This window comes from Daphnia pulicaria, unplaced genomic scaffold, assembly GCF_021234035.1.
Source record: "Daphnia pulicaria isolate SC F1-1A unplaced genomic scaffold, SC_F0-13Bv2 h1tg000214l, whole genome shotgun sequence".
NCBI lineage: Eukaryota > Metazoa > Arthropoda > Branchiopoda > Diplostraca > Daphniidae > Daphnia > Daphnia pulicaria.
In genome coordinates, this window is record NW_025804892.1 from 12501 (window position 1) to 22500 (window position 10000).

General features: G+C 48.9%; 3 non-coding genes across 3 annotated transcripts in view; all 3 read left to right on the top strand.

Moving 5' to 3' along the window:
• The first annotated feature begins 4458 nt into the window (after positions 1 to 4458).
• LOC124319900 lies at positions 4459 to 6753 on the top strand. Its single transcript, XR_006913598.1, has one exon. It is a non-coding gene; the product is annotated as a small subunit ribosomal RNA (ribosomal RNA).
• Positions 6754 to 7690: 937 nt separating this feature from the next.
• LOC124319898 lies at positions 7691 to 7843 on the top strand. The gene has a single exon (XR_006913596.1). It is a non-coding gene; the product is annotated as a 5.8S ribosomal RNA (ribosomal RNA).
• Positions 7844 to 8484: 641 nt separating this feature from the next.
• Positions 8485 to 10000, top strand: part of LOC124319897 — a 4576-nt gene continuing 3060 nt past the window's right edge. Inside the window, exon 1 of the ribosomal RNA XR_006913595.1 lies at positions 8485 to 10000. This exon is cut by the window's right edge and continues 3060 nt beyond it. This is a non-coding gene — a ribosomal RNA (large subunit ribosomal RNA).

Here is a 10000-nt window from a genome sequence, read left to right on the forward strand (position 1 = left end):
AAAGATGTGACTTGATATCTACGGAAATGAAGTCGATCCGACGGGCGAAGCGAGACAGTGTCAAAAAGTTGAAAAATAAGAAAAGTTGAAAAAATGTCAGAGTCCGAAAAAATGAAAAATTTTTCCAAGTCCCGACGACGGGGTAGTGACGCTGTAGCCGGGACTTGGATGAATGAAAGCGGCTGAAAAAGAGAGAAAGAGCGAAAGAAAAAAGTTGGAAAAAATTTCTAAGTCCGAAAAATTCCAAGACCGGTTTTTGGTGGAGACCGGTCGGCAGTTGAGCGGGCGGCCCGGCCCGGGCTCTGGTGAAAGTCCGGCGACCCTCTCGGAAATGAGCTTTTTCGTACAGTTACTCGCCCGGAACATCCACCACTTTCCTATATAGGGAAGAGGTTGTCGAAAATGAAAATTGAAAAAATTTTCTAAGTCCGAAAAATTGAAAAATTTTTCTAAGTCCCGACGATGGATAGTGAAGCTATAGGCGGCACTGGGACGAGCAAAGACGGCTGAAAAAGAGAGAAAGAGCGAAAGAAAAAAAGTTGGAAAAAATTTCTAAGTCCTAAAATTTCCAAGACCGGTTTTTGGTGGAGACCGGTCGGCAGTTGAGCGGGCGGCCCGGCCTGAGCTCAGGTGAATGTCCGGCAAAATTTCGGAAATCAACTTTTTCGTACAGTTACTGCCCGGAACATCCACTACTTTCCTATATAGGGAAGAGGTTGTCGAAAATGAAAATTGAAAAAATTTTCTAAGTCCGAAAAATTGAAAAATTTTTCTAAGTCCCGACGATGGATAGTGAAGCTATAGGCGGCACTGGGACGAGCAAAGACGGCTGAAAAAGAGAGAAAGAGCGAAAGAAAAAAAGTTGGAAAAAATTTCTAAGTCCTAAAATTTCCAAGACCGGTTTTTGGTGGTGACCGGTCGGCGGGTGTGATGGTAAGCCCCGCCTGAGCTCTGGTGAAAGCCCGGCAAAATTTCGGAAATCAACTTTTTCGTACAGTTACTGCCCGGAACATCCACTACTTTCCTATATAGGGAAGAGGTTGTCGAGAAAGAAAAAGTTGAAAAATTTTCTAAGTCCTAAAATTTCCAAGACCGGTTTTTGGTGGTGACCGGGCGGCAGTTGAGCGGGCGGCCCGGCCTGAGCTCAGGTGAATGTCCGGCAAAAATTCGGAAATCGACTTTTTCGTACAGTTACTGCCCGGAACATCCACTACTTTCCTATATAGGGAAGAGGTTGTCGAAAAAAAGAAAGTTGAAAAATTTTCTAAGTCCGAAAAATTGAAAAATTTTTCTAAGTCCCGACGACGTGGTAGTGACGTGGTTGGCGGGACTTGGACGTATAAAGGCCGATGAAAAAAAATGGAAATGGAAATGAAAATTTCTCGATTTCCGACGACGGTGTTTGGCAACGACTCTCTCGCCCGGCCACTGGTCGGCGCGAGAGAGGAGTGAGCGAGACCCGTCGATTCGAAAAGAGAAGCCGTCACACCGTCGAGGCGTGGCGGCTCTCAAGTGGGTTGGTCGGGCGTGTCGTGATGACTCGCGACCGTAAAAAATTCCCACTCAAATTCTCCCATTTCCGACGACGGTGTTTGGCAACGACTCTCTCGCCCGGCCTCTGGTCGGCGCGAGAGAGGAGTGAGCGAGACCCGTCGATTCGAAAAAAAGCCGTCACACCGTCGAGGCGTGGCGGCTCTCAAATGGGTTGGTCGGGCGTGTCGTGATGACTTGCGACCGTAAAAAATTCCCACTCGTCGAAAATTTTCTAAGTCCCAACTTTGAAAACGACGGTTCCTGAAAGTCGGCTGGCGGTTGGATGGGGCAATGTCCCCGTCCAATCGCTAAAAATGAGCCGGAAAACGGAGACATTATGCGGCGGAACATTAGTGGTTTTCCTTAGTATAGAAGAGGTCTCGATTCCTAAACTCGGAAAAATTTTCAGAGTCCCAAAAATTTTCGAAGTGTCGAATAGTTTGGTTTCTCGAATTGAAAATTTTTTTCAAATTTGCGACATTACGACAAGCAGCGATTGTAAAGCCCGGTCCAAATTTTTCAAACGAGTCTTACTTCTTGTTAGTCCGCCTGGCCGATACCAAAGAATGGCCGACCGTCGACTATCGGGCGAATAGACGGGTGAAAGAAATAAAGTCGAAGCCGGTGGTTGGATAGATATCGAAGGGAAGGCGAAAGAGGCGAAAAGGAAAGCGCGAAATTTCTTTAGTAGCTTCGACGCAAAAACTTTGGTATCGACGGGGAGCTTTGGGAAATGAAACGAAGACGCAGAATGGGAAGTTGTCCGGTTCGGCGTTAGTTGTAGTTTCATTTCCACCGTAGCTGAGCTCCTTTCCGCCCGCCACTTCACATGATTTTAGTTTCGATTCCGTTCGATCGCGCTTGCACTGTCTTTGTTTTTTTTTCACTGCTTGGATCGCGGCTTTGCTCTAACCAGTTTAGCCCCATGCGATCAAAAAGTCTTAAAAAAAAAAACCGTTGAACGGAGACGAACTCGATGAGCTGTCGGTGTGTGAAATATCATTCCTTCGGTAAAACCGTTTTCGAAATTTCCGATGGTCGGTATATGTAAAAATATATCCGAACCGCGATGTGGACGGGAATTCAAACGCCCGCTTCACCGATTGGTGCGACAGCTGAGAAGCTCGTCACTCGATCCAACGACTCTTGGTCGAAAAGTTCAGAAGAGGTGCGCGCGTCAAACATTTTTTTGGTTTCGGACGTTTCGTTTCTTCGGCACGTGTGGTTTGTCTGTGGCCGTCTGTGAGAGAAATCGGACGCTTGTTCTTTGTTATTTTACCGTAACAAGACAAGACGGGAAAGATTCTTTCTTCCAAACTTACGGCATCATAACCATCAGCGTTTACCGTCAGCGACGATACGGAAGAGAAAAGAAAATGGTGCGCGTCTTTTCACTTTTTGACACCGTATCAAAAAAAATTACCGTTCAGGCGGAAATGTGTGTGTGTGTGTGTGAGCCGAGAGATAAAAAATAAAAAAGCCACCAAACAGAACGCTTTCAAATTATTTCGTGCGGCGTGCGCATATTTCACATTTTGCCGTTTGACGGAAGCTCGTTGTGTGGAACACAGAAGTGGAGATGGACGGAGTTGAAGGGGGGCGAAGACGGCCCGGTCGGACAAAGTCAAGAGATTGAAATATACGAGAGAATTGGGTGGAAGTGATGGCAAATCTATAAAATTCAAAAATCGGATGAGATGCGAGGACCGCAAAATGTGGCGTCGACTCTGACTCTCTTTTACTACGAACTTCCCTTCGACGGAAGATATCGAGAGCTGAGCTGAGCGCCCGCTGAGTATGGCCGGCGTAATTACAAACGAGTTACGGTTGGAGCTATATCGATTGTACGTATCCCGAACGTTCATCGAACAAGCCAGATCAACTCGGCGCCCGGTAAGATGTACGCTCAGTTATGGCCATGACACACGAAGGGAGAATTCAAACGGCTGTGAGTGTACGGCCCGCCCGGAGTTGTGTGTAGGCAGTGACCTCTCAAGAAAAAACGTAAAAAAATTTTTTTTGACAGTCACCGGTCTGCGACAAGTAATCAGTACGAAACTTGGGTGCAATGCAAAAAACATTTTGAGAATCCTTGCTTGACAACAACGAATCTAACACGATAAAAAAACGATCCCCATCGGTGTACCGCTTGCTTTTCTCGCGCTTCGGCGCAGAATCGCTTATTCAGCTGCCCTTGGAATATGTTCGTTTCGTGCATACTTGATCTCGGTCATTCTTCGGTGAACTCTTAAAGAATTGCGCACTTTTATAGGGGTAGTCTGGTTGCTTGTCTCGACTTGAAATGATTTGTTTTTTTCCGCCCATGACTTTCTATACGATGCCTCTATGCTGGCCTCTGACCGCGGTTGTTCCGAGTTTTCTCTTTCTCTTCGAAAGTCTTTGCGGAAAATTCTGCCTCGTGTGACCGTTGAGCGGTGAGGTGTGTGTGTGTGTGTGTGTCGTGCGGGGTGATGCGAGAGTGTGCCTCGGCGGTGGAAAAATAAAAATAAAACTCTGAGCCCACAAAAATTTAAAAGATGTATGCTTGTCAGCTTAGTAAAGCAGGCTTGACTTATGAGCATACAGCACGCCACATATGACCGTCGAAAACCGTAATACGGGAAAAAAAGTTGATGAATATATCAAGACCGGTCGAATGAATCCGATTCACTTTGGGCTCATAGACCGTTGAATGGTCTTTGACTTTGGAAATTGAAATGAAAAAAATCCAACAAACGGATCGGATCGGTGTTTCTCTTCACTGGGACTCGCTGTGACACGCCAGGCGTTGCGATCAAAAATTTTAGTTTCCGAAGAAAAAGAAAAAAAACGAAAAACGTGTTGATTTGGTGTGTGTTTGGTGATGCGTGGGCGAAATAAAAACCCGCAACTCGCCGGATGCATATCAAACAAACATACACGAAATACCTGGTTGATCCTGCCAGTAGCATATGCTTGTCTCAAAGATTAAGCCATGCATGTCTAAGTACAAGCCGCTAGACGGCGAAACCGCGAATGGCTCAATAAATCAGTTATGGTTCCTTAGATCCACTCCATCCTACTTGGATAACTGTGGTAATTCTAGAGCTAATACATGCACTCGAGCCTCGACTGCGGGCTTTCGGGCTCGCAGAAGAGGTGCTTTTATTAGATCAAAACCAGTCGGGGCCGGGCTTTCGGGCTCGCGCACCGTACCAATTTTGGTGACTCTGGATAACTTCACGCCGATCGCACGGCCTTCGCGCCGGCGACGTATCTTTCAAATGTCTGCCTTATCAACTGTCGATGGTAGGTTACGCGCCTACCATGGTTGCAACGGGTAACGGGGAATCGGGGTTCGATTCCGGAGAGGGAGCCTGAGAAACGGCTACCACATCCAAGGAAGGCAGCAGGCGCGCAAATTACCCACTCCCGGCACGGGGAGGTAGTGACGAAAAATAACGATACGGGACTCTTCCGAGGCCCCGTGATTGGAATGAGTACACTTTAAATCCTTTAACGAGGAACCATTGGAGGGCAAGTCTGGTGCCAGCAGCCGCGGTAACTCCAGCTCCAATAGCGTATATTAAAGTTGTTGCGGTTAAAAAGCTCGTAGTCGGATGTCTGTCTTCGGCCGGGCGGCGCCGCTCTGAATCAAGGGTGTTGCGTTTCACGCTCTGGGAGCCCGGGTGTCAAAGCCCGACTCTCTTCACGGTCGGACAACATCGCCGGAGTGGTGGTCGGTGCGTCGTTGTTGTATCTGCGGCCAGAGTTGGAAAGTTCTTTCGGGTTCTTTTTTAAATTTTGGTCGTAGTTGACTCGATTCGCTCCACCCAGTCAATCGTTCGGGGTGCCCTTCACCGGGTGTCTCGGGCGGCCGGCAACGTTTACTTTGAACAAATTAGAGTGCTCAAAGCAGGTGTATCCCAACGCCTGAATATCGCAGCATGGAATGATGGAATAGGACCTCGGTCCGATTTTGCTGGTCTTTTACTTTTGGACCCGAGGTAATGGTCAATAGAGACGGACGGGGGCATTCGTACTGCGGCGACAGAGGTGAAATTCTTGGACCGCCGCAAGACGAACAACAGCGAAGGCATTTGCCAAGAATGTTTTCCTTGATCAAGAACGAAAGTTAGAGGTTCGAAGGCGATCAGATACCGCCCTAGTTCTAACCATAAACGATGCCAACCAGCAATCCGTCGGAGTTACTCCAATGACTCGACGGGCAGCTTCCGGGAAACCAAAGTCTTTGGGTTCCGGGGGAAGTATGGTTGCAAAGCTGAAACTTAAAGGAATTGACGGAAGGGCACCACCAGGAGTGGAGCCTGCGGCTTAATTTGACTCAACACGGGAAACCTCACCAGGCCCGGACACTGGAAGGATTGACAGATTGAGAGCTCTTTCTTGATTCGGTGGGTGGTGGTGCATGGCCGTTCTTAGTTGGTGGAGCGATTTGTCTGGTTAATTCCGATAACGAACGAGACTCTAGCCTGCTAAATAGGTGACGGGTTTTATCAATTGAAACCGAAGGGAGTACGGAGGCGTCGGGATCAGGTGGCGGCGATTCGGGTCTCGGTGGGACTGGTTCCTTTAGTGAGGCAATCTCTCGGCTTGGTTTCGTTGTGCTTTGTTCGTCGGGTGTACGGCCTTCACGGGTTGGTTGCCTGGCGGATGAGGTATGGCGGGGCTTTGTCGGGAATGTCTCGCGGGGGCTGGCTCTATTGTTATTCGGTCGTCGTCATCCCCGGCGATACCTTCTGCTCTCGCGTCCGTCACGCAGTCTTCTTAGAGGGACAAGCGGCGTCCAGCCGCGTGACAGTGAGCAATAACAGGTCTGTGATGCCCTTAGATGTCCTGGGCCGCACGCGCGCTACACTGAAGGAATCAGCGTGTTTCACTCTCCCTGTCCGAAAGGACCGGGTAACCGCTGAACCTCCTTCGTGGTTGGGATTGGGGACTGCAATGATCCCCATGAACCAGGAATCCCTAGTAGGCGCGGGTCACTAGCCCGCGTCGATTACGTCCCTGCCCTTTGTACACACCGCCCGTCGCTACTACCGATTGAATGATTTAGTGAGGCCTTCGGACGGGCTTGTCGGGGTGCCGTCGAGTGGGGAGCAATCTCTGCCCGTGCGGTGCCTACCAACGGCGAGACTGAAAGATGGTCGAACTTGATCCTTTAGAGGAAGTAAAAGTCGTAACAAGGTTTCCGTAGGTGAACCTGCGGAAGGATCATAAACGAACAAGACAAATGTTTTGCGCATATGGCTTTGGTTGAGCACGAAACAACTAAAAGTTGCAAAACAAAAAAAACCCCATCAAAAGTCTTTCGGCGTAAGACATCGTATGAACTATGTGTGGGTTGACGGAAGAAAATCATTTATTTTGAACGGGTATCAGGCGCTCTGATGCGCGGTGGTTTAAAGCGGATTCGCCTTTTCAAATTGATTTTTCTTTCCTCTCGGCTCAAAAAAAAACACAAAGTCTTTCGATTTGGTCTATGGCCGTGAGCAAATTCTTCCTGCTTCGATGGTGAATGTCTCTATAGATTCATTCGACCTTTAGCGGCGCTCACAGTGTTGACGTTAGTAGAGTGAAGAATACGATAGCCCGCCTGGGCCGCGAGTACCGAAGGAACAATAAAGGAGATTTTATAAAGTCTTAGTCCCTAAATCAAACACTTTGAAAAATAAAAACTCGGTGGATGGAGAGTCGGAAAAAAAAAAAAAAAAACATCAAGATTTTGAACGGGTATCAGGCGCTCTGATGCGCGGTGGTTTAAAGCGGATACGCCCAATCGAAATTGTTTTTTTTTTGTTTCTCTCTTCGTCTTCGGGATTTTTTGATTCTCGGTGGGGGACGAAAGTGTGAGACTTTACTCTGGACGTTCTTTTCGGGCGTAGATACTCGTGGTTGCGTGCGTGTGCGTCGTATAGACTAACACTCCAAAGCCCGACACTATGCCGTTGAAAACCGAATGTTTTTTAAGCTTGCCCTTCGCCCTCTCGATGAAGTAGGAAGAATTCAAAATCACAATAACACACTAAACCCAAATTCTAGTACGAGTGTTTATCGGAACATTTTCTTTCTGGCTTTCTTTCTCCGCCCTCGCATTCATTTGCTTGGGCGGGTTGGAGAAAAAGAGAGAAGAAAACGAATATGTCGTTTTATATACGACCCTGAACGGTGGATCACTAGGCTCGTGGATCGATGAAGAGCGCAGCAAAGTGCGCTAATCCATGCGAACTGCAGAACACATGGAGCATCGAAATCTTGAACGTAAATGGCGGCCCAGCTTCTCGCTCGGGCCACATCTGACTGAGGGTCGGTCGAATGATGAACGAACAGAGATTTTTTCAGTCTTGGTTTTGCATGTTGGGTCGCGGCGAGATTTATTTTTCACCCGGCCTGACCGCATAAAAGCTCCCGAATCTCTAACGTCTGGGTGCCGCGCGACTTAAGTGTCCGCGATGCCTCAAATACAAAAAAGGGGGAAAAATAAAAGAAGGTTCGCCCTGTTTTGTTTTTTTCCTCTCTATTCAAAAGAAACCTTTTTCGATGGCAAAACAGATGGGAAATTTTTGAGCCAACTCAAAAAAAAATTTTAGAAATAAACACATCTTCTCGAACAAGGTGTCGGCTGCGTGTGCGCGATATACCGCTTCAACGCGAGTTTAGTTGTGTGTGTGCGCCGGGCGTGTCGAAGTGTCGACCACCGCGAATTATCACTCACTCTAACCGCTCGTTATGCAAGCTTGGTTCGCGCACGACGCGTTGTTTCAATACAAAAAGCCGCAGGACGCCCTGTCACTTTTCGTAAATTAATTTTTGCGAATAACGAGAGACTCGCTTTATTTCGAAAAAAAAAAATTTGAACCGGCAATTATTCAATCTTTCCCGGCTTTAAAACGCCAAAGTCTGCCGAGCTAGATAAAGTGTTGTCTCCTTTTGAAAACAAACAATTCATTCTGACCTCAGTTTAGATGAGACTACCCGCTGAACTTAAGCATATCAGTAAGCGGAGGAAAAGAAACTAACAAGGATTCCCTTAGTAGCGGCGAGCGAACAGGGATGAGCCCAGCACCGAACCTCGCGCCCGGTTGAGCGGGTGCCGAGGAATGTGGTGTTCGGGAGGATCGTGCGCGTCTGTCCGGTATCTATCGTCCAAGTCTCCATGAACGGGGCGAGCAACCCACAGAGGGTGTCAGGCCCGTAGATAAGACGAGCCGAGACCGTGCATCGGATCCCTTCCCAAGAGTCGGGTTGCTTGAGCGTGCAGCCCTAAGCGGGAGGTAAACTCCTTCTAAGGCTAAATATCGCCACGAGACCGATAGCGAACAAGTACCGCGAGGGAAAGTTGAAAAGAACTTTGAAGAGAGAGTTCAAGAGTGCGTGAAACCGTTCAGGGGGTTAAACGGGTGGGCCCTCGAAGGTCGAACAAGTCCCCGCTCCCGGCACTTGGTTGTATGCCCTTAACGCTGCATGGAGACTGCCTGAATTGGCGGCTCTCTTGCATAAGTCGTTCTGCGATCGCAATAGCCACGCCAAGGTCCGCAAGTGGGGGGCCTAGTAGGACTCCGCGACCGACTGGGTGTCTGTTACACGGGGCGTCCCGTTAGCGAGTTTCGTGGTTACCTTCGCGGGTGCCGCGATGACGAGCGCGGCGTTTCCCAACAGTACTGCCCGGTCGTGACCTGTCTCCTCCCGGGAGGTGTCGTAGCTTTTTTTTGTAAAAGAGAAAAAGTTGCGGTGCTCAACCTGTGGAGGCCCAGAGCGGAGAGTAGAAGTCGGGTCCCACCCGACCCGTCTTGAAACACGGACCAAGGAGTCTAACATGTGCGCAAGTCGTCGAGAAATTATCAAACTAAACTCGCGAGGCGCAATGAAAGTGAAGCGGCCCCGATGAGGGTGCATCCGCGAGGGGTGATCCCGTCTCGAACAGAGCGGGCGCAACCCCAGGGCGTCCGAATGCTCGCGAGATCTTTCCCCCTTAAAAGGGTTTGGTCGAGTCGGCCGGACGAACCCAGAGCGCACACGTTGGGACCCGAAAGATGGTGACCTATGCCTGGCCAGGACGAAGCCAGGGGAAACCCTGGTGGAGGTCCGCAGCGATTCTGACGTGCAAATCGATCGTCGGAGTTGGGTATAGGGGCGAAAGACTAATCGAACCATCTAGTAGCTGGTTCCCCCCGAAGTTTCCCTCAGGATAGCTGGTGCTCGCAAAGAGAACAAACGGAGTTTCATCCGGTAAAGCGAATGATTAGAGGCCTTGGGGTCGAAACGACCTCAACCTATTCTCAAACTTTCAATGGGTGAGAAGCCCGGCCTTTTTCCTTGATTGAGGCCGCGGCAATTGATTTGAATCTGAGCGCCCAGTGGGCCATTTTTGGTAAGCAGAACTGGCGCTGTGGGATGAACCAAACGCCCGGTTAAGGCGCCTAAACGACGCACATTTCGGATCCCACGAAAAGGAGTTGGTTGCTAA